The sequence below is a fragment of the Hibiscus syriacus genome, unplaced genomic scaffold, assembly GCF_006381635.1.
Source record: "Hibiscus syriacus cultivar Baekdansim isolate YM2019G1 unplaced genomic scaffold, ASM638163v2 tig00116959_pilon, whole genome shotgun sequence".
In the NCBI taxonomy this organism is placed as follows: Eukaryota; Viridiplantae; Streptophyta; class Magnoliopsida; order Malvales; family Malvaceae; genus Hibiscus; species Hibiscus syriacus.
The window spans coordinates 4,757,041-4,778,980 of record NW_024063485.1 but is presented as its reverse complement, the minus strand read 5'-3'; the positions used below and the strand labels follow the sequence as shown (position 1 = coordinate 4,778,980).

The 21,940-nt window shown below is 36.3% G+C and overlaps 1 pseudogene; it reads right to left on the bottom strand.

The window, feature by feature from the left end:
- Window positions 1-3,924: 3,924 nt before the first annotated feature.
- Window positions 3,925-21,330, bottom strand: LOC120189696 (annotated as a pseudogene).
- Window positions 21,331-21,940: the final 610 nt, after the last annotated feature.

Genomic DNA, 21,940 nt, shown 5'->3' with positions numbered 1-21,940 from the left:
GTTTTCATCTTCACACGTTTTTATCTCTTATTAAAGGGATAAAAATATCTTTCATGACAAATGATCATTTTGCCCTTTAATTCTTTGGATAATTACTATAAACTTTCAAGAAATATCCCCAAATAAATCATTAAACTATTCAACTATTTTACTTTAATCACCAAATTCTAAAAATTTACGATTTGGTCACTAACCCGTAATTTGGGATGTTACAGTTCATTTGAACATTGGAAGTTATTTTAGTTATTTCATAGCTCGAGAACATTTTAGTAATTCTGATCAATCCAAATATATATTCATTTTCTGGTAATTTGGTCAGATATATCTATTCAGTGTTATTTTTCGCTTTTAGGGGTCATCTTGATCTTTTTACAATATAAGGGCATTTTGGAAAAATTACAATCCAAGTGTATTCCCATCATTTCCTTTCATCCAGTCTTTCCATTTAATTCAATTTTTTTGAATAATTCATACCTGGATAGTACTTCCAATATTTTAGTCTTTAGATGCTTGCTGATAATCAACAATCATAGGTCTTGTACCTTCTCGAATGTTAGGATCCGATTATCAGTTACTATATATGAAGATCGAGAATTTAATCAATGATTCCAAGGTTCAAGTGGATCAAAATATGAGTTCTCAGGTAGTCTCCATTATCATAGTCATCCATATTTACACTTTAAGGGTATTATCGTCATTCCATTCAATTCTGTCAGTAGCATTACTTCCGATAATTTAGGCTTCAAGTGTTTATTCAAGAATCAAAATTTATAGGTCTTGTGCTTTTTCTGAGGTTTAAAACTGATTATAAGATATTTTCCCAAACAAATTAGGAATTAGCATGTGTGTCATTAATTTTTATCGGGTCAAAATACAGATTCTCGAGGTAATTCCACTATCAGGGTCAATACACACCATTTTTACAACTTAAGGGTGTTTTTGTAATTTCTTACGCATGTATATCCGACATTTAACCTTTTACAAAAATAATCAAAGTTTAAGGATCTTGAATTCAGTTGGTTTATTGATTAATCATTGAACTATTGAACTTGAATTTATTTCTTATCTATCTTCTAATTCCTTACATGAGTCAATCGAGTTTTATATGGTTTACTACCTACTTATAGTAATCATATCAGGTTTACCTCGATCAACGGTATCTATAAGATCAATTGAACTCATTCATGCATTTACCAACTATCAATTTGTACCATACAACATACAAAAACTAGTAGAGTATTACCTCAATTTACGAGCCATATCGATCGACCATTTAAACTCAACTTGATTGCCCTCGAACTTTTATTCCACGTCTCATAATGCCTCAGATATATAGCAAACGAATTTACGTCAGAAATTGAACTTAATTTAAAAAGTAAATTAAATCCGAAGACAAAACATTGAAAACCGGCTTACCGAGTGCGAATTTGGAGAAACGGACTTCGGATTCGAACTCAAGACGTCGAAAAACATAAAATATGACTTTTTGAAAAATTTGACTTTTTGGTCAAAGTCAATGGGTCAAAGTCACCGGGTTCTAAGTTGACTCGGACGAGTTGAATTAGTTCGGATTGACTCGGTTCGGGCCAAACATACTCGATTAAGTTTGGGTTGGGCCTATTCAGCCCACCTGGACCGTTTCTAGAAAAAACTAGAGTTGGAGGACGAGCCTCACGCGCACTACCGGTGCATGGCAACATGTGTGGCGACGACGAGGGTCACTTCAACCGGTCGATCTCCCTACGAGTAATTAAACAGAAAAACATCGCAATTCAACACATTTGTGGTGGCAGTGAGGTAGGGCGATGAGCGAGACGATTGGATTTTGTGAAAAATCGAGAGGCGGCTAGGGATTCAACATATTTTGGTGAGCTCCCAATGCGAACAGCGACAGCTCGCACCTATTGACTTGGGGGTTTCGTTTAGACGATATTGGTGCTTCGATTGGGATGATCGGAGGCTCTAACTGATGAGTGGTCACGAATGAGGGGCAGTGAGGCCTTCAAAATCCTTTGCTCTCGATTCAGGCCAAACGGTGGCCAAATCGAAGTCGTTGACGGTTGAGGACGGATCACCAGGGAACGCTAGTTCTGATGATGGCGACGGAGCACAGAAACGATAGCCGGAGCGGGGTGGATTGATGGAGGGAGGGTAATGGATAGGGATTGGGAAAATTTTGGGGTTGGATTGTGAACGGGGTAAAAAAATGAGGGTTGGAAATGGGTTAACACCAATCAGATTAAAATTAAGTTTTTTTAATAACAATAGCCTAGCCACCAAATCTCCATTTTTTTATTTGTCACTGAGCAGAAAAATGGGATAATTCAAAACTAAGTCCCTAAACTTCCCAAATTTTCAAAACTGGCCCAAAAATCTTAAGAACGGTCCATTTTAGTTCCTTAATTAAATTAATTATATTTTAAATTAGCTCTGGGGTGTGACAAAATTGCTCTTGCCTTTATTATGAGCGGGACTAATTGGGAGGAACCAGACAAATATTAACTTCTTAATATATAGGGTAAACTAAGTATTTAGTCACTCATCTATTTTCAAGATTCCATTTTGATCACTCAAATTTTTTTCTTTTCAAAATCGACATTGTGATTTTATTCTGATTTAATCACCCGTCATTAAAAAATAAACAGAACCAATAATGTGATAATTTTTTTGTTTTCCCAATGATGATGTAACATTAACTTATTGTGTCATTAATATCATCGTTAATATTTTAACGACAAATGACTGAAACGGAATCAAAATGTAACATTAGTAATGATTTTGGAAAAAAAATAGTTTGGTGAGAAAAAAAATATCGGGAATTGGTGAATGCCTAAATACGTTTATCCTAATATATATGATGTGATAAATGTATATAAAAATGATTTACCACCATAAAAACAAGTGCATATGTACTTGAATTTATACAAAAATATATTTTAAAAAATATGAACTAAAATTAAAAAAAAAAAACTAAAACTAAAACCTCGTCAACTTAATTATTTCTACCAGGTTGAATTTTTTAATTGACGAAAAATGAATAATAACCTTGAACTTGTGCTTAACTAGAATAATATAAAATGAAACAAACTCAGGAAAATGCAATTGAACAGCCTTCACAAAAATCTAATGCAATCCCATATCAAGAAAGAATAAACGTTTAGATTTGATGTATGACAAGCATCTTATGTTATAGCCATAAATGAAATTGATTGAACCTTCATTTGGAACACAAATCTGAGTATTTAATGGGTTCAGACTGTCTTATGTTATCCATAGTATAGCGACACTGGGACGAACGTAAGAATTTTATGTTAGAAGGCGAATTTATAAAATTTTAGGAGCGAAAACGATTATCCATAGAAAATATAAAGAAAACTACACATTAAGTACCTAAACTGTTATTTCTGTTCCATTTTAATACCCAAACTTTATTTGTTTCAAAAATATACTTAACATTTAGTTTAGGGTTCAATTTGCTATCATGCCTTAAAAAATTAACAGAACTGTTAACGTGACATTTTCTTTTATTTTTTCAATAATGACATGGCATGTTCTTATGATGACACATCAATATAACCATTAAGTTTTTAAAGGCAAGATACCAAAATGAAACTTAAACTAAATGTTAGGTATAGTTTTGAAAAAAAATAAAGTTTGGGTACAAAAATGGACTAAAATTAATAGTTTAGGTACTAAACGTGCTGTTTATCCAAATCTAAAATATATAGGAAGGACGACCGCCCAACCTCCCCTCATTTCACTCCCGTGGATGAGCCAAAATTATGCAAACTACAAAGCAAATTAGTCATTGTATTCCGGAAATATACTCCAATTTCATAATGAATTCATATAATGTTCATTGGAAGGAACTATACATGACAATGATTATATGTAAATGAATAAAACAAAGGTCGGTTTCAAAAACCAAGACAATGGTTACCTTTTTAACAGACTATATTCCGGTAAATCCTTCACAATGGAGACGTTTGGAAGTGGGAGTTCATGCTCTAACTGTGTTTTTGTAGACTTCAGAATAGCCTAAAGAAAAAAAAAAGCAAAAAGTATAGAATGAACTGCACAGTAATGTGAAGTAATAAAACTTGAAGAATAATGAATATAAAGGTCGAAATACTCGAAATAGAATCGTTTATTTAGAACGGTTTACATTAAATTCCATGTATGTAGCTAGTTTCGCAAGCCATTGTGCACACAGCATCTGAAATGCCACACAATAAAGATGATCAAATGCCATTTAATCTTCAGCGAGTAGTTCCAAAAATCGCCTTCCAGCCATGGAAGGCAGTTTCTCCGCAGGTATAACATGATTACAATAGGAAAAAAAAAAACTCAAAATCGAGTCAAGACAGCAGATAATTAATTTACCCTGATCGTTAGTAATATAAGATTTTGATGCTTTTCTCGTCAGTAAAACGAAGAGCTATTATCTTTGTTCAAGTAATACCAGAAGAATATTTTAGCCTCTAGAGGTGATATCGAAAATATGAGTTCAATATCTAAGCAGTTCTGAATTCGCATTACCTGATTTCAGATCCAACATCTGTAGCAACATAAATGAAACATTGACGCCAGCTACAGCAAATGGATACTACCATTCAGATCTATTCCCATCTTGTTTGTGCAACAACCTCCCAAAAGATTGCTGTTCAAGGAAGGACCAATCAGAGCTTGACCGAACAGTTCTATAGTTCTTGCTGATGAAAGAAATGATTGTTTCATTGTTTCGTACATGCTAATAAACTACAGGCATAATGACAAAAATACACCCCTAACGTTTACACAAATGGTTATTTTGCCCCTTATTCTTTTTTTTCTGGAGCATTTTAGCCTCCAACATTTCAATTTTTGGTCAAAGCAGACCCTGTTGGATGGAAGTTAGTTGACTAACGGTCCACCCATGTTGCTAACGTGAGATTTTCCTGTGTCCAATTGCTGATGTGACACATACCATATTATCATTTTTTCTGCCGTGGTGCATGCCACGCCATCATTTTTGGTGACGTGACATGCCATGTCATCACATTTAGTGATGTGGCACATGACATATATCAATTAAACATGTGAAAATGTTACATCGGCAACATGAGTTGATTGTTACCTAACTAACAGTTCCCATCCGTGTCTGTTTTGACTAAAAATTGAAACGTTGGAAGGTAAGTGCTCTAGGAAAAGGGGAAAGTGACCAATTGTGCAAACGTTGGGGGTAATTTTATCATTATACCTAAACTATATATATAATTATAATTATAATGAGTCATTTTTAATGATGTTTATAATATTTTTTTAAACGAAAATGACATATATATAACTTGATAATAGGATAAGATAGTTAATAATGAGTTGATGACATTGTGAATACATTATTATTTAAAAGAAATAAGATGTTCAATCATTAAAGTAAGAACATAGAACTATGATGTATAATAATTAAAGCAACAACACGACTAAATTGAATAAACACAACTAAATTGAATAGAATTAAAATAAAAGTATATACTTAAAGAACAGAAACTTAGGATTAAATTAAATAAAAACTAAAGTTAACATTCTAAAATAATGTTTAAATTATAAATTCTAAAAGAGGAAGGGATGCTAAATTAATATATCCCTTAAAATATTTAAGAATTTATCTAAAAAAAATTAAAAAAAAATAGAAAATGGGTAAAAGGAGTGGACGACCCAATATACTTATTATTTTTTAATTAAAAATAAAACATAAAAAAAAATCCAGAAGTTAATTCATATTCTAATATAATTCTCTCCTCTCAAATCCCAAGTCTTCTCACTTTCAAGTTTCAACATTTCGTTTTTCACATGAGCATACACTCTACCATATTCTTCTCCGGCGACGAATCTCATAAGACTCAAGATTTCCCCCAAAACAACTTTGTTTTGTCGGCTTGTCCCTCTCTCAGTTTGATCTTTGCCTTAGTGACTGGTGAGTCTTCTCCGATGATGTGCTCTCTATTTTTTTAGATTTTTTGAGTATTTTGGGTGAGAATTTCAGTTTTTTTACGTTTTTTGCTTGATGGTGAGTTTTTTCCCGTATGATCTTTACATTTTGAGTGAGAATTCCAGTTTTTTTTACGTTTTTATTTTTATTTTTTTAAGTAACGGTAAAAAATGGCAATAGCGTTCCGTTATTGGCGCTATCCACAGTTACCCCGTTAAATTGCGGGCGCGATGGACCATATTGGCATGAATCCGTTACCCACCGTGTTCGAGTGTTGTGATGACTATAAATTATACGCAAATAATGTGCAAGTATACACAATCGCTCAAGTAATATAATGATGAGTGAGTATCGTCTCCACAGGGATTGGGTGAAATTACAAAAGTCTAACCAAAGCAATGCACTATTCTATCTAAGTATAGTTAGTCTTGATATATAAAAAAGTCATGGCAATGTAAATGTGTATGCTGGTGGATATGTAGTGATGGTCTGATGGTGTAGCAAATGGAAATGCAATGTCAACGATGGATGTTTGATGTTGAGTATGGTGAAATGTCAAGGCAATGAAAAATGGTAAAAACAATAAATAAAGATAAAATGAAAAGAAAATAATCCTCACGTGACAAGCTTCCAAGAGAATGAATGGTAGGGATTGATCTACGGATGCTAAACTTATTTCTCAAGTATATTTAAGCTAACTGGTCTTTACTTACTCGACAGGGCTTTCCTAAAGTGTTCTAAAGAGCCTAACAGAATAGGATGCCAAGGCATTTACTCTCACTCAACGATGTTGGCCAGCCTACCCTATTGATAAAGACACCCTTTTTAGTCGTTGAAATCCTATCCTAGCCTCTTCTGAGATCTAAGGGATTAAGTTATAATATTCCTAGGCCGGTTCAAAGCCCCTTGAAAATACTATAACTCATTGCTTATGAGGATCTTATCTTGCATTTCTTCCGAATACTTACAAGTATTTTTAGTCTAGGATTCTTCCGAATACCTAACCTTTATCTAAGAAATGGACATTTCCATGCCTCTTACAAGCCTAGATGGTGAAGCATTCATAAGCAAAGCAAATAAAAAACCAAAATAAACTTAAATATACCATTAAAAATAAAGTTCAAACAACCATTAAATCAACCACCACCAAATAAGTTAGTTCATGGTAGGGTTCAAAATATCAAACACAAAGTCATGAAAATATTTGTTCCAACAACCCACAAATAAATATAAAATAGCAGCAAAAAGGGAAGTTGAGAAGAAGCCTTCGACGTACCACCGGAGGTCTCCTCTCGGCCACCGTGAACCACCTAGCTCGCTAGCTCTTTTCGGCTCCTAGCTCGCCACTCCTTGGAGCTTTATCAATGGAGGAATATCCAAATGAAGAAGAAAAGAAAAGAGAAAATAAAAATGTGATTTTTGCTACCGTATGTGTCCTCATCTCCTCTTTTTTTTCTCCCCATGAGGTGTCATATATAATAAAAAATATCTAGGGGTAATGATGAGGTTGTTGGGTGCAAAATAACCCTCATACCCCTTGAATCACATGTTGGGTGTGAACCTTATCCTCCAAGTGGCTGTGGTCCTTTGGCAGCTCTGGCAGGCGGTTACAGCAGTCCTTCACGTGTAGAGACAGTTGTCCAGTGCCAGCTGTCCTTATGCAGAAATATTTTTTTGTCTTTTTCTGCGCTGGAAATGTCAAGGCATTTCAATCTGCTTTAGCAACGTGTGATGCCGCGGCATTACTTCCCAAAGAATCCTTTTTTCTTGTTATTCCCTACACACCACAAACAAACTGCACCTTTCCCTCAAACAACACCATTAAGAAATAAAATAGCACAACCACCACAAATGCACTATATGAAACTACATGATCCTAAAATGCCTAAGATGAGCTTTTAAACAAACAATAACTTAAGTGAAAAAGGCCTTAAAAGTAGCCTTTTTAGGAAGTTAACACACCCCCAAACTTAAGCTATTGCTTGTCCTCAAGCAATGGATAGCAGTTACATAAGCAGAATGTCATGGCAATTTTCTACAGTAGGGGCGTAGAACAAAATTGAATTTCAACCCTCAGAAAAAAATAAGCTTCAACATGCTAGACTTATCAAGAATTCAAGTACTTTTCCCTAGGTCAAGATCCCTTGTGGTAGTGTGTGTGCGTGATTGTATCCAATCTATACTTAGCAAACTTAGACTATTTTTAATCAAGCCCCTAGTTTTTGCCAAGACATTTACTTATTCATCAAGCACAGTTTTACTCCCTTTTCTTTGATTTTTTTTAATGATGTTACGAAGGGAGTCAGCTCATCACACCTACTCTCCCACACTCTAGATGAAAGGGAGCATACCTTCCACCCCGAGCTAGTTAAGTAGAGTCATCCCGTGACTACTTTCATTCACTCATATGCACAAGGCTACCATTTATTAAAGAAAGTTTCAGGCAATGCCACAGCAAAGAGGAGTGTCCCTCTACAACTATGCCTAAGCATTTATTCACAGTTCCATTTTTAAGGGAGTTTGTTTTTGATTTTTCTTTTAAGCACAAAACTATATTTCAATGCCAAAACTAACTAGTGTTCTTTCATAAAAAAAATTTAAATTTTCTAAGTATAGATAACATACAAAACGTGTAAAAGTTTTTCACAAAGAATCACGCCCTAGAGTGAGTTCTATCATCCTCAACAGTCATTTACATTCAGATTCTAGCCTAACATTATCATCATCGGGTATCCTTAAAACATTTCATCTAACTGTCCTACCATTTTCTGATGCCATGGCATAAACCTATGCTAATGCTATCATGCATATGACCTACCAAGAACCATACCTCCCCCAAACTTAAGGAAAACATGTCCTTAATACTGAAAGAGAACTATACTAAATATAAACTATATGCCATGCAATGAAATGCAACTAAATGAGAATGGATGTAAGAGAGGTACCTCAATGAGTGCGTGGTGTTGCCTTAGAGGTGCTAGCAGCTCCTCGTCGGGTGCGCTTGCGTATAGGTGCTGGGCTGGACTCGGACGAAATGGAGTAATAATGCGCAATATTGGAGCGTCCAGCCGTGGTTTTGATGCATTTGCCACGACGTGGTGCAGGAGAAGGTTTGGGTGCTGGGACAGGGTTGGGTGTTTCTTCGACAGGGACAGTGACCGGATACTCATGAGTTTTAGAACGGTGCGGAGTATGACTCGAATCATCAGCAGGAGGATATGTTGCATCTTGTTCGGGCTCTAGAGATGCCTCGGCATTAAATGTCAGTAGAATTTCATCTGGGAAGCCAGGAAAATTCCGTTGACCCTGGGGAATAATTTCTTGAAACATTGATTCCACCTCAGCTTCTCTATGCTTCACGTATCCAAAGAAGTTACGGATGTCACCGTGTAAAGCATGCAGGTGTGTCTGAGTCTGCATCACAGCTTCCTCGAGAGCAAGTAACCTTGTCTCGGCATTTGATTGTGTAGTACCTGCAGATTGCTCATAAACAAATTCTTTATATTTAGGATTTTCAAGTCCTAATAGCAGTGGGAGTCTGGCTCTAGTGATGCCCGATAAACCAGGTAAAATTTCATCAAAAGCATTTTCCTCAACTTTTTTCTTACGACATAAAGCGGTAATTAAGTTAGGAAACACCAAAGCACTTGCCTTTTTACCCAAACAGTCGTTAACTTGCTGAACAATAATACGACCCACATCGATCGGACGGGAATCCATTATAGAATGCAAAAGCAATAAGCGTGAAAGTGATACCGTCGTGTTGTGAGAAGTCGGCATGAGTTTATGCTTAAAGAAGTGATTTCATAACTTGGCGCGCGGCTGAAGACGTTCTCGGTTGACCGAGTATCGACTCGTTTGACGCCCATTCCACTCAGTGTTTTCAAAACAAAGGTCCTCCAAGACCCCATCGTATGTGTTGCTATCAGTCTCCTCTTCGTACTTGGCATGGTTATCCACAACATCCTGCAAATCAAAATAACGATTAATAGCAGAAGGTGTAAAACGGATCTGCTTACCTCGAACGAAGATGGAGTGTTGGTTGGGCTTTGAAATATTCGCGTAGAACTCCTTAACCACCGAGGCATTCACAGAACCAGGATGACGGGTAAATTTCTTCCACTTGAGCGGTGTCACGATGTCCATAACATCGGGTCCAAAACCACCATCAGTTTTCTCGATAAAAATAAATCCTATCTCAAAAAAGAGTTTCCGGTTCTTGAAGTTTTGGAACCGAGCCTTGACCTCGTCATCTTCGAACTGTTGCTAAGCGGTAGTGTCGGTTGGAGCCGGTCTTGAACGCACCATTTTCGTGTGTATATGAAGCAAGAAAAATGATAAAGGAAGAAACTTTTGAAAGCTTTAAAAACTTAGATGTATTTTAGCTATGGAGAGAATAACAAAAGAAGAAGATGAATGAAGGAAAGAGAAAAAGTAAAAGTTAAAATGAAAGAGAAAAATTAATAAAGAAAGAGAAAAGAAAAAGTTAAAAATTTAAGAGGGAAATATGTGATAGGATGGTTAAGAGAGGAGTGGGTGGGGGTCTGTGCATGCATGGGGAAGGAAAAAAACTGCCAAAATGTAATGATGGTGATAGGACAAGTCAGTGTAAAGAGAAAAAGAAATGTCAGAAATTAAATTAAATAAAAAGAAACAAATCAAAAGAATATCTCTCAAATTAATGCATTGTCCTTTCCTCCCTTTGGTAACCGCTCCTTGCACAGTTTGTAGTACTGTGGTCCCTACAAATCATATAAAAAATTAATTACAAAATGAAATAAAAATAAAAATAAAGAAAAACTTAAATTTTAAATTTTTATTTATGCACAGACACAAATTCAATGCCGTGGCATCGAATTTTGGTTCTCCTTTGGGCACGCTTCAATATCGTGCAGACGTAACACTTCCTTGTTGTGTGGTGTGGAACTCCATTGTAGGCTTTCAGACGCTGGCCATTGACCTTGAAGATCGTCCCATTGTCTATTCTCTTGATGTCAACAGCTCCATGGGGATAGACATAATGCACCTCAAATGGTCACCATCGAGATTTGAGTTTCCCAGGAAAGAGTTTGAGTCTGGAGTTGTAAAGCAAGACTTGTTGCCCCTCATGAAAATGCAGTGGCATCAATTTCTGGTCATGCCACTTCTTGGTTTTCTCTTTGTATATCCGATCATTCTCATATGCTTGTTCTCTAAACTCTTCCATTTCGTTAAGTTCAAGTAATCTCTGCTCCCCAACTAGTTGAGCATCGAAATTCAATCGCTTGATGGCCCAATAAGCTTTGTGTTCAAGCTCAACCGGGAGATGACAAGCTTTACCATACACCAACTTAAAGGGTGACATCCCCAAAGGAGTCTTGAATGCAGTTATATACGGCCAAAGTGCTTCATCCAACTTTGGCGACCAATCCTTACGCCTTGGGTTCACCACTTTCTCTAAAATCTGCTTGATCTCTCGATTAGATATCTCTGCTTGGTCATTTGTCTGCGGATGATATGCTGTTGCAATCTTATGTCGAACTTCATATCTCTTCAATGCCTTGGCAATCAACTTGTTATCAAAGTGGGTTCCCTCATCATTAATGATAGCACGAGGTACTCCAAACCGAGTGAAAATATACTTGTGCAAAAACTTGAGTACGGTCTTGGAGTCATTCCTTGATGTTGCTATTGCTTCCACCCATTTTGACACATAATCCACAGCAAGCAATATAGATAATTTTCCTTCAGAAGATGGGAATGGTCCCATGAAATCGATGCCCCACACATCAAACAGCTCTATCTCCAAAATATTTTGCAGCGGTATTTCATGTCGTCTGGAGATGTTTCCAGTCCGTTGGCATCGATCACATCCTTTGTAAAATGCTTGGGCATCTTTAAACAGAGTTGGCCAGTAAAAGCCTGATTGCAGGACCTTAGCAACAGTCCTTGCTCCACCAAAATGACCTCCACTTGGGGTCGAATGACAATGGTACAAAATATCACTTTGCTCCTCTTCAGGTACACATCGTCTAATGAGCTGATCGACACAATGCTTGAATAAATATGGCTCGTCCCAAAAATAGTGCCTTTCATCGTGCTTGAACTTCTTTTTAGCCTGACTATTCAAATCAAAAGGCACAAATCCACTAACAAGAAAATTAACAAGGTCAGCGTACCACGGGATTGCCGTGGCATATAAAATTTTCTCATCAGGAAATTCCTCTTGGATATCTACAGTGTCATGGCATTTAGAATTGTTCTCTAGCCTAGATAAGTGATCAGAAACTTGATTCTCAGTTTCTTTTCTATCTACCACCTCTAAGTCAAATTCTTGCAAAAGTAAGATCCACCTAATAAGTCTAGGCTTGGCATCCTTTTTGTTCACTAAGTATTTTATAGCCGAATGGTCAGTGTGAATAATAACTTTATTGCCTATTAGGTAGGGTCTAAATTTATCAAAAGCAAATACCACAATAAGTTATTCTTTCTCAGTGGTGGTGTAGTTCAATTGTGCTTCATTTAAAGTGCGGCTAGAGTAATAAATAACATGAAACATTTTACCTCGGCGTTGCCCCATAACATCTCCTATGGCATAATCGCTTGCATCACACATCAGCTCAAATGGTGATGTCCAATCGGGAGGGACTACAATGGGTGCCGAGATCAGTTGTCGTTTCAGCTCAGTAAATGTGCCGAGGCATAATTCGTCAAACACAAAGGGTTGGTTTTGTTGAAGCAATGTGCACAAAGGCTTAGAAATCCTGGAGAAGTCTTTGATAAACCTTATATAGAATCCAGCATGTCCAAGAAAACTTCTTATGCCCTTGACCGAAGTTGGTGGTGGCAACTTTTCAATCACTTCAATCTTCGCCTTATCAACCTCAATACCCTTGTGACAAATTTTGTGGCCTAATACAATGCCTTCAGTCACCATGAAGTGACATTTTTCCCAATTTAAGACCAACTCAACCTCCTCGCATCTCTTGAGAACTTTTGATAAATTGCCGAGGCATCGTTCAAAATCATCCCCACAAACAGAAAAGTTATCCATGAAAATCTCCAGAAAATCCTCAACCATGTCTGAAAATATGGCTTGCATACAGCGCTAAAATGTTGTCGGGGCATTACAGAGTCCAAAAGGCATCCTTCTAAAGGCAAAAGTGCCATAGGGACAAGTAAATGTAGTCTTCTCCTGGTCCTATAGTGCGATGGCAATTTGATTGTATCCCGAGTACCCATCCAAAAAGCAATAGAATGCTTTGTCGGCTAATCGATCCAACATTTAGTCGATGAAAGATAGAGGAAAATGGTCATTCTTTGTAGCTTTGTTGAGTTTTCTATAGTCCATGCATATCCTCCATCCGGTCACAGTGCGAGTGGGTACTAGCTCATTATTCTCATTAGTAACCACTGTTGTGCCTCTTTTCTTCGGAACACATTGGAAAGGGCTCACCCATGAGCTATTTGAGATATGGTAGATCACCCCAACATCAAGCCATTTCAGAATTTCTTTCATCACCACTTGCTTCATAACAGGGTTGAGTCTTCTTTGTGGTTCTATTGAATTGTCTTGGCAATCTTCAAGCAGAATCTTGTGCATGCAGATCGTGGGACTTATGCCTTTCAAACCGGCCATAGTCCAACCAATTACTTTTTTATGCTGCATCAACACACTTAACAAACTTTTCTCTTGATTAGCAGTAAGGTTAGCGGAAATAATCACCAGTAAAGTCTCATTGCTACCTAGGTATACATATTTAAGATGCCCTGGCAAAGTCTTAAGTTCTAGAGTGGGTGCATGCATTAATGAAGGCTTAGGAGGAATAAATTCATCAAAATTTAGAGGTTCAAAATTCATACCTGATCTAGCTTGTAGTAAGCTAGATTGTTCCCCAACATTAGAAAGTTGTCGGACTCCACTAAGCTTTCATCATCCACCCAATATTCATTTTCTGCTAGCTGAATAAAATTGTTCTGGCAAAGATGTTCAGTCTCTTCTTCAATCACTGAGTTCAATTCAGAAATGTCTTGGCATTCTTCAATGTCATCAACATATTTGAGCGTTCGAAAAACATTGGCAGTCACATACTGATTAGCCACTCTCATGGTGAGTTCACCTTTTTCACAGTCTATCAAGATACGTCCAGTGGCTAGGAAAGGTCTTCCCAGAATGGTTGGTGCCTTGGCATCAACTTCGCAGTCCAGAATTAAGAAGTGGAATAGAAACACAAACTTATCCACCCTTACTATGACATCCTCGACTATCCCTTCAGGTTTCACGTGGGATATATCGGCAAGTTGTAAAATAACTGAGGTGGGTCTTGCATCTCCTATGCCAAGCTTCAAGAATATCGATTTCGGCATTAAGTTGACACTTGAACCAAGATCACACAGAGCCTTTCCAACGAAATTAGCTTCAATTGAACAAGGAATAATGAAGCTTCCTGGATCATTTCTCTTTAGCGGCAACTTACTCAATAAAGAATAAAATTCTGTTGCCGTGGCAACAGTCTCTACTTTCCTCTTCTTGGTACAGATTTCCTTCAGAAATTTCACATACATCGGCATCTGTTGAACAGCTTCCAAGAGAGGTATGTTGATATGGAGCTGATCAAGAATGTCCACGAACTTCTTGAACTGAACTTCATCATTATGCTTCTTTAATCTTTGCGGGAAGGGTGGGGGAGGTCTAGCTTCCTTAGCTGCAGGAATAGAATTTTCTTTTGCCTTGGCATCAGAATCTGGTATCTTAGCAGAATCCTCCTCCTTGTCATTTTCAGTAACTCTATCATCATGTAATTCAACTTCAGTAGTGGGATTAGAATCATCATGTTGTGGCCCACTATCCTTGACTTGTCGATTGATTTGTGTTCCACTCCTAAGAGTTAACACATTGCAGTGCTCTTTTCCAGGTGCTCTAGTGACTTCAGTATCACTTGGCAAACGTCCTTGCTGACGCTCTTGCAATGTCGTAGCAATCTGACCAACTTGACCTTCCAAAGCTCTTAGAGACGAGCTATGGCTTTGAAGTAAGGCGCCTTGATTATGAAGTAAAGCTCCTTGATTCTTAATTGAAGTAGAATGGTCTTGCAGCATTGTCTTCGTAGTGGATATGAACTCTTGAGTTGTAGCTTCCAATGAACTCATGCTTGCTGAAGATGAAGCTCCTTTGTGGGCTCCTTGATTTCCCCATGAAAAACTGGGATGCTGACGCCATCCAACATTATAAGTGTTAGAATAAGGATTGTTGTTGCTTCGATTGTAATTACCTACAAAGTTGATGGACTCATGGTTGGTTGGGCATTCGCTCTCGTGATGATTGCCTTGGCATAACAGACATGCCAGGCTAGTTGCTTTCACTTCCTTCACATCAGTGGAACGTTGTAAGTTCTTCAACATATTAGTGATGGCTGAGAGTTGAGCGGACACTAAATCCTTGGTATCTAACCTAAATGCTCCAGGTGTTCTCCTTCCACTCCTAAGCCTTGAGGAATGAAACTGATAATCATTATTAACAATTTTGTCCAATATAGCAAACGCCTCAGTAGGTGATTTATCCAGTAATGTCCCATTTGCCGAGGCATCCAGTAACATCCTCGTGGGTGCATTGACTCCATTATAGAACATGACTACTTGAGTCCAATCATGAAAACCATGATTTGAACACTTCCGAAGCAAACTCTTGTAACGATCACAATACTCATACATGGATTCGTCGTCGCCCTGGCGAAAAGAAGATATTTCATTCCTTAGCTGCGTATTCATGTTTGGTGGGTTGTACCTCAATAAGAAACTCTTGCAAAGATCAGCCCATGATTCCATAGAACCGGCTGGTACACCACTCAACCAAGCCCTTGCTCGGTTACGCAATGAATACGGAAAAAGCTTTAATTTCAGAAAATCCTCATGCACTCCTTGGCGAAAAGAATCACAAACTTCCAGAAAATTACGAATGTGCTGCCTGGCATCTTCAGTTGGCATACCCCAAACTGCCCAATAGAATTCAACATGTTGAACATGACTGGTTTTAGCTCGAAATGTGCAGTTTGAATTTCAGGTGCCACAATCCCAGGATTCAGATCATCCAGCATCGGATTTAAGTGATCGCGAATAACGCGCGGCCTAACAGCATGATCAGCATTGCCTAATGCCACGGCATTATGATTTCCATCATCTTGACCAATGCCTTGGTTTCCAATCTGATACATATTTCTTTGAGCACGTCTTCTTCTTCTAAAGAGTCTTTCAATCTCAAGTTCTATTGGTTCCAAAGGCTCTTCAGAATTTCTTCTAGGCATACACTAGATAAACCAGAAAATAAAACAAAAACATCAAGTAAATTATACACAAATAAAAATGCAAAACAAAATAAAATGCTCTAGCAAAACTAAATAACTTCAGGCTGCCAATCCCCGGCAACGGCGCCAAAAACTTGTTCGCGTATTATGATTACTATAAATTATACGCAAATAATATGCAAGTATACACAATCGCTCAAGTAATATAATGATGAGTGAGTATCGTCTCCACAGGGATTGAGTGAAATTACAAAAGTCTAACCAAAGCAATGCACTATTCTATCTAAGTATAGTTAGTCTTGATATATACAAATGTCACGGCAATGTAAATGTGTATGCTGGTGGATATGTAGTGATGGTCTGATGGTGTAGCAAATGGAAATGCAATGGCAATGATGGATGTTTGATGTTGAGTATGGTGAAATGTCAAGGCAATGAAAAATGGTAAAAACAGTAAATAAAGATAAAATGAAAATAATCCTCACGAGACAAGCTTCCAAGAGAATGAATGGTAGGGATTGATCTACGAATGCTAAACTTATTTCTCAAGTATATTTAAGCTAACTGGTCTTTACTTACTCGACAGGGCTTTCCTAAAGTGTTCTAAAGAACCTAACAGACCAACGATGTTGGCCAGCCTACTCTATTGATAAAGACACCCTTTTTAGTCGTTGAAATCCTATCCTAGCCTCTTCTGAGATCTAAGGGATTAAGTTATAATATTCCTAGGCCGATTCAAAGCCCATTGAAAATACTATAACTCATTGCTTATGAGGATCTTATCTTGCGTTTCTTCCGAATACTTACAAGTATTTTTAGTCTAGGATTCTTCCGAATATCTAACCTTCATCTAAGAAATAAACATTTTCATACCTCTTACAAGCCTATATGGTGAAGCATTCATAAGCAAAGCAAATAAAAAACCAAAATAAACTTAAATATACCATTAAAAATAAAGTTCAAACAACCATTAAATCAACCACCACCAAATAAGTTAGTTCATGGTGGAATTCAAAATATCCAAACATAAAGTGATGAAAATATTTGTTCCAACAACCACAAATAAATATAAAATAGCAGCAAAAAGGGAAGTTGAGAAGAAGCTTTCGACGCGCCACCGGAGGTCTCCTCTCGGCCACCGTGAACCACCTAGCTCGCTAACTCCTTTCAACTCCTAGCTCGCCACTCCTTGAAGCTTTATCAATGGAAGAATATCCCAAGGAAGAAGAATGGAAAAGAGAATAAAAATGTGATTTTTACTACCGTATGTGTCATCCTCTCCTATTTTTTTCCTCTCCCATGGGGTGTCATATATAATAAAAAATATCTAGGGGTAATGGTGAGGTTGTTGGGTGCAAAATACCCCTCATACCCCTCGAATCACATGTTGGGTGTGAACCTTATCCTCGAAGTGGCAGTGATCCTTTGGCAGCTCTGGCAGGCGGTTACAGCAGTCATTCACGTGCAGAGACAGCTGTTCTGTGCCAGTTGTCCTTATGCAGAAATATTTTTTTGTCTTTTTCTGTGCCGGAAATGCCAAGGCATTTCAATCTGCTTTAGCAACGTGTGATGCCACGGCATTATTTTCCAAAAATCTTTTTTTCTTGCTATTCCCTGCACACCACAAATAAACTGCACCTTTCCCTCAAACAGCACCATTAAGAAATAAAATAACACAACCAGCACAAATGCACTATATGCAACTACATGATCCTAAAATGCCTAAGATAAGCTTTTAAACAAACAATAACTTAAGTGAAAAAGGCCTTAAAAGTAGCTTTTTTAGGAAGTTAACACACCGCTAAACTCAACAATATCGGTTTCGGACAGTAACGCAATCGCGAAATAGCGGATGCGATCGCGTTTTCGTTCCGCTATTTGAATCTCTGGTTTCATATTCTATATATGATAGATATCAAAAAAACAATTCCAATTAATTTAAGGAAAAGAAACAAACTGGATAGTTCTTGGAGAAAAAGATGAGATTCTCTAATGATATGAATCCTCCACCCCTTCAAATAGCAATGAGATAATATGGATAGGTGTATAGATATAATCAGGAAGGAAAAACCAACTATGACAACAAATATTAAGGCAAAACTCGGTATACCGAAAATCTGTTGAAGGATCTTGACCTTGCCATCCCATGTCCTTCCAAAGCTCTGATTTCAGAGATGGAAGCTCCCTGTCAGAGTAAGCCAATCTCCATAGTTGCTTAAGAGCATCCTGCCAATCAAATCGAAGTATGATAATCTTTTGCTCAAGTTCATATATTTGGTATTTGTGGGGAGCGGAAAGAGAGAGAAACCGGAAAGGATGACGACTGACATTTTCAATGTAAAAAAAAAAACTGTTGTAATTGGCAAATTCCTTTAATCAAAAGTGCATCTGCAGACTATAATTCAGATAAAAAAAAGTGAAAGCAAAATAAGGATAGAAAAATACAGAAACACAATGATTATAGTGAAACCTACTTGATGGTCAAGCCGAGATCCATCAAAGGGAACTCCTAATCTTTGCTGAAGACCTCTCAACCTAGCTTCCTACAAGGACAAAGAATGGAAACAAAAGTTACCTTAGATTACCAATAATAAAATGGAACACAAAGGTCAATGAAACTTTTTTTCTCTTTTAAAAGACAAACAACTGAATAAACTATGTTCATGCTATTTGCCAACTCAACTGGTTTACAAGAAAGAATCTTTTTAAGCTTTAATTATTTCTCCAAGCTCATCCTTTAAACCAGTTTAAAACTCCAACTACCACAAAAGAGGAAGAAATATCTTTCCTTTAGTGTTCTTTCACATCCATATGCTTCAGGATCCTGTACTGAGGCAAACTCTCGACTTTCTAGTGCACTACCTCTATAATGCTGAATTAAGTTGTCTTTAAAAATTGTAACAGCTGAAAGCAAATTATTTACCTAGTTTGAAGTTTAAAGCCTGCTGAATTTGATTTAGATTTACAATAATCAAGATCAATCAGATCATATTACCAATTTCTTTCTCAGTCCAATGACATTTTATCAGTTTTCTGCAAGTAGATAAAATACTTATATAATTACAGTCAGGACTGTAACATAAGCTTCCAGATCTTAACATAAAATTGAAAAACTCTTGCTTTTCTAAAGGTCTCCTCGACACTTCCCCTTTAGGAAAAAGAAGAAGAAAATGAAGAGGGGAGTTGATCATCGGAGCATGCCTTTGTTATACCCCACATGGCCACACCAACTCCGACCACGTCCCCCTCTTCTCGGTTCAAAACAAAATAATATTAATAAGGTTATTCAAGTCCAGATAAATAAACTGAAAAAGTGCAATGCTGATTATACCTGTAAAGGATTAAGTGCAGGCTCAATAAGACTCCAGTTTGATCCACTTTGGATGTTAGAAGGTAGAGGTAAAAATTGTGCAATAAATGATACGGATCCAAGGAAATTGTTTGCTGGAAAAGCCAAAATTAATCTGTAAGTAACCCAAATTGCTATAAGACTCCCACCATTTATGAGAAAAAGGAAGTAAAGCAAATAACGCAATAACTAAAGTTCCAACTTCCATATAGCATTAAAGTATCAGGCAAAAAAAAAAAAATTTGGCATACAATTCTATTATTCAAAGTCAAACTATAACCTTCTCATTAAACTGAATAATGTTTTTGAGGGGACATTTTAGTTCACATAGATAACTAAATTAAATAGCCTTTAGAACCCATCATTTCTCCATTTCTACTTGCATATAAATGAATGTGAAGTTTTAAAGTCATGTGATGAGTTTACAGCACCAAATACAAAAACAGGTGGAGCACCTATGTTTCTGTGAAATATGTTGATAGAGAGAGAATCCAAAAACTGTGCTTTTTATCAGGGGACAGGGAAAATTTTCGGCAAATTATATGCAAAAAGGTGCACATGTTGCATAAGTATATCTACATAGACAAAGTATATCCAAAATTCCAAATTATATGCATAGTAATCTAGTAAACAGATATGCTCAACAGATTCATACCTGATTAACTTAATGGTTTGTCTTTTGAAGTTAGCAACCAAAGACCGAAAGAAAAGACTACAAGTAGATTGCAACTGCATTTATAGACGTTACAAACAAGAAAATCTCAAATCTGAAACTAGAAAGCACACTTTTAATATCTCACCTATCCATTTCGCCCATTGCATTATCAAGTTAAATAACAAAATCAAACAATGTGAATGTCTGTCTCTTTGCTCTTCGTCCAAAATATCCGTTAGCATTTTCCCTATGACATATTACAGAAGGTAAATTTAAAATTTGCAGTTTTCTTTCCTCCTTGCAAAAAAATAAAAATAAAAAGGTATACTTAACATAAGCAATGGCATAATCACCTCAGAATGTCGGCCATCATAACCGTGATTATCTAACAAAGGTTCATGTAAACCATTTAATGACATCTTACACTTTTCATCCCTCATCCTGCCAACATACCCGTGATGAAGCCGGCTTCTCAAGGCACCATCACTCATTAATTACAGCTGATTATTTGCAGCAATTCTTCTTAAAACCCTAACAATTTAAAAGAAAAGAAAAAATCCCCCAAACTGCTAAAATTGATTAAACAAGGAACTGCCCAAAATTTCAATTAGCACTAAAAACGGCTGGCAACAAAATTACCACAAATTTGAATTTCAAAAAGGCAACAATGAATAAAACTAAACAAGCAAACAGAAATTCAAATGTCTAAGAAACACCTAATTTCTGTATCCATATTCCATTGAAAACGTTCAAAATATGCATCTAGAAAAGGGATAAAATACTTTTCATTATTTTCCACAACCCACAAAAAAGAGGAAAATCAGAGAGTGAAAAAAGCTTACACGAATGCTGAAATCGAGATTGGAGAAGGCCCTCACGTACAATAAGAGGAAACCCTGAAAACTATAAGGAAAGCTGGTAAACCCACCAAAAAAAATTAAACAGATGATAAAAGAAAAACCTGAATATTTAGCTTAATAATTAAGAAAAAGAAGAGAATTTTGAATCTCTGAAAGTTCAAACCCTCCGGTGATAACATTTTTATAATTATTAGAGTTCCTGGAAGCTAGGACCTCGGAATTGGAGGGGAAAACCAGAGATTCTAAAATCCAATTTAAATTGGGAAATTATTATTATTATTCAGATGCTAATAATCATCATCCCCTTAAATTTTAAAAAAAAATTATACTCCTGAAATGGCAGATGAATGGTCAAAATATGTTATTTGTTTATGTGAATTTAACCTTTATTGTAATTTAATCAATTTATTTTTTATTATTTTTAAATTTCATTTTTATACAGATTAAATTCATGCCATTTATAAATAAAATGGCTAATGTCTTATCTCTAAACTAGATACATAAACTCTATTTCAATCATAACATAATTATAATCATCAAATCAAATTTTATTAATAATTTTTTAATTTTCCTTTAATTGTAGATTTTATATAAAAATGGTATTTCGATTAAAGGCGTAGCTTTATTGAGTCTTTCAGTTATTAAAAGTTACAAAATTATATTCTAATTATAGAATATTGTTTTGTCAAATTTCTGACTATTAAAATATACAAAATGATCTCATGATTGTTCATATTTTTCAAAATCATCATTTCCTATTAAAATTAACGAGTTTGAACATGACGTTAATATATTGATTGAGATGTGATAAAATTATATTTTAAC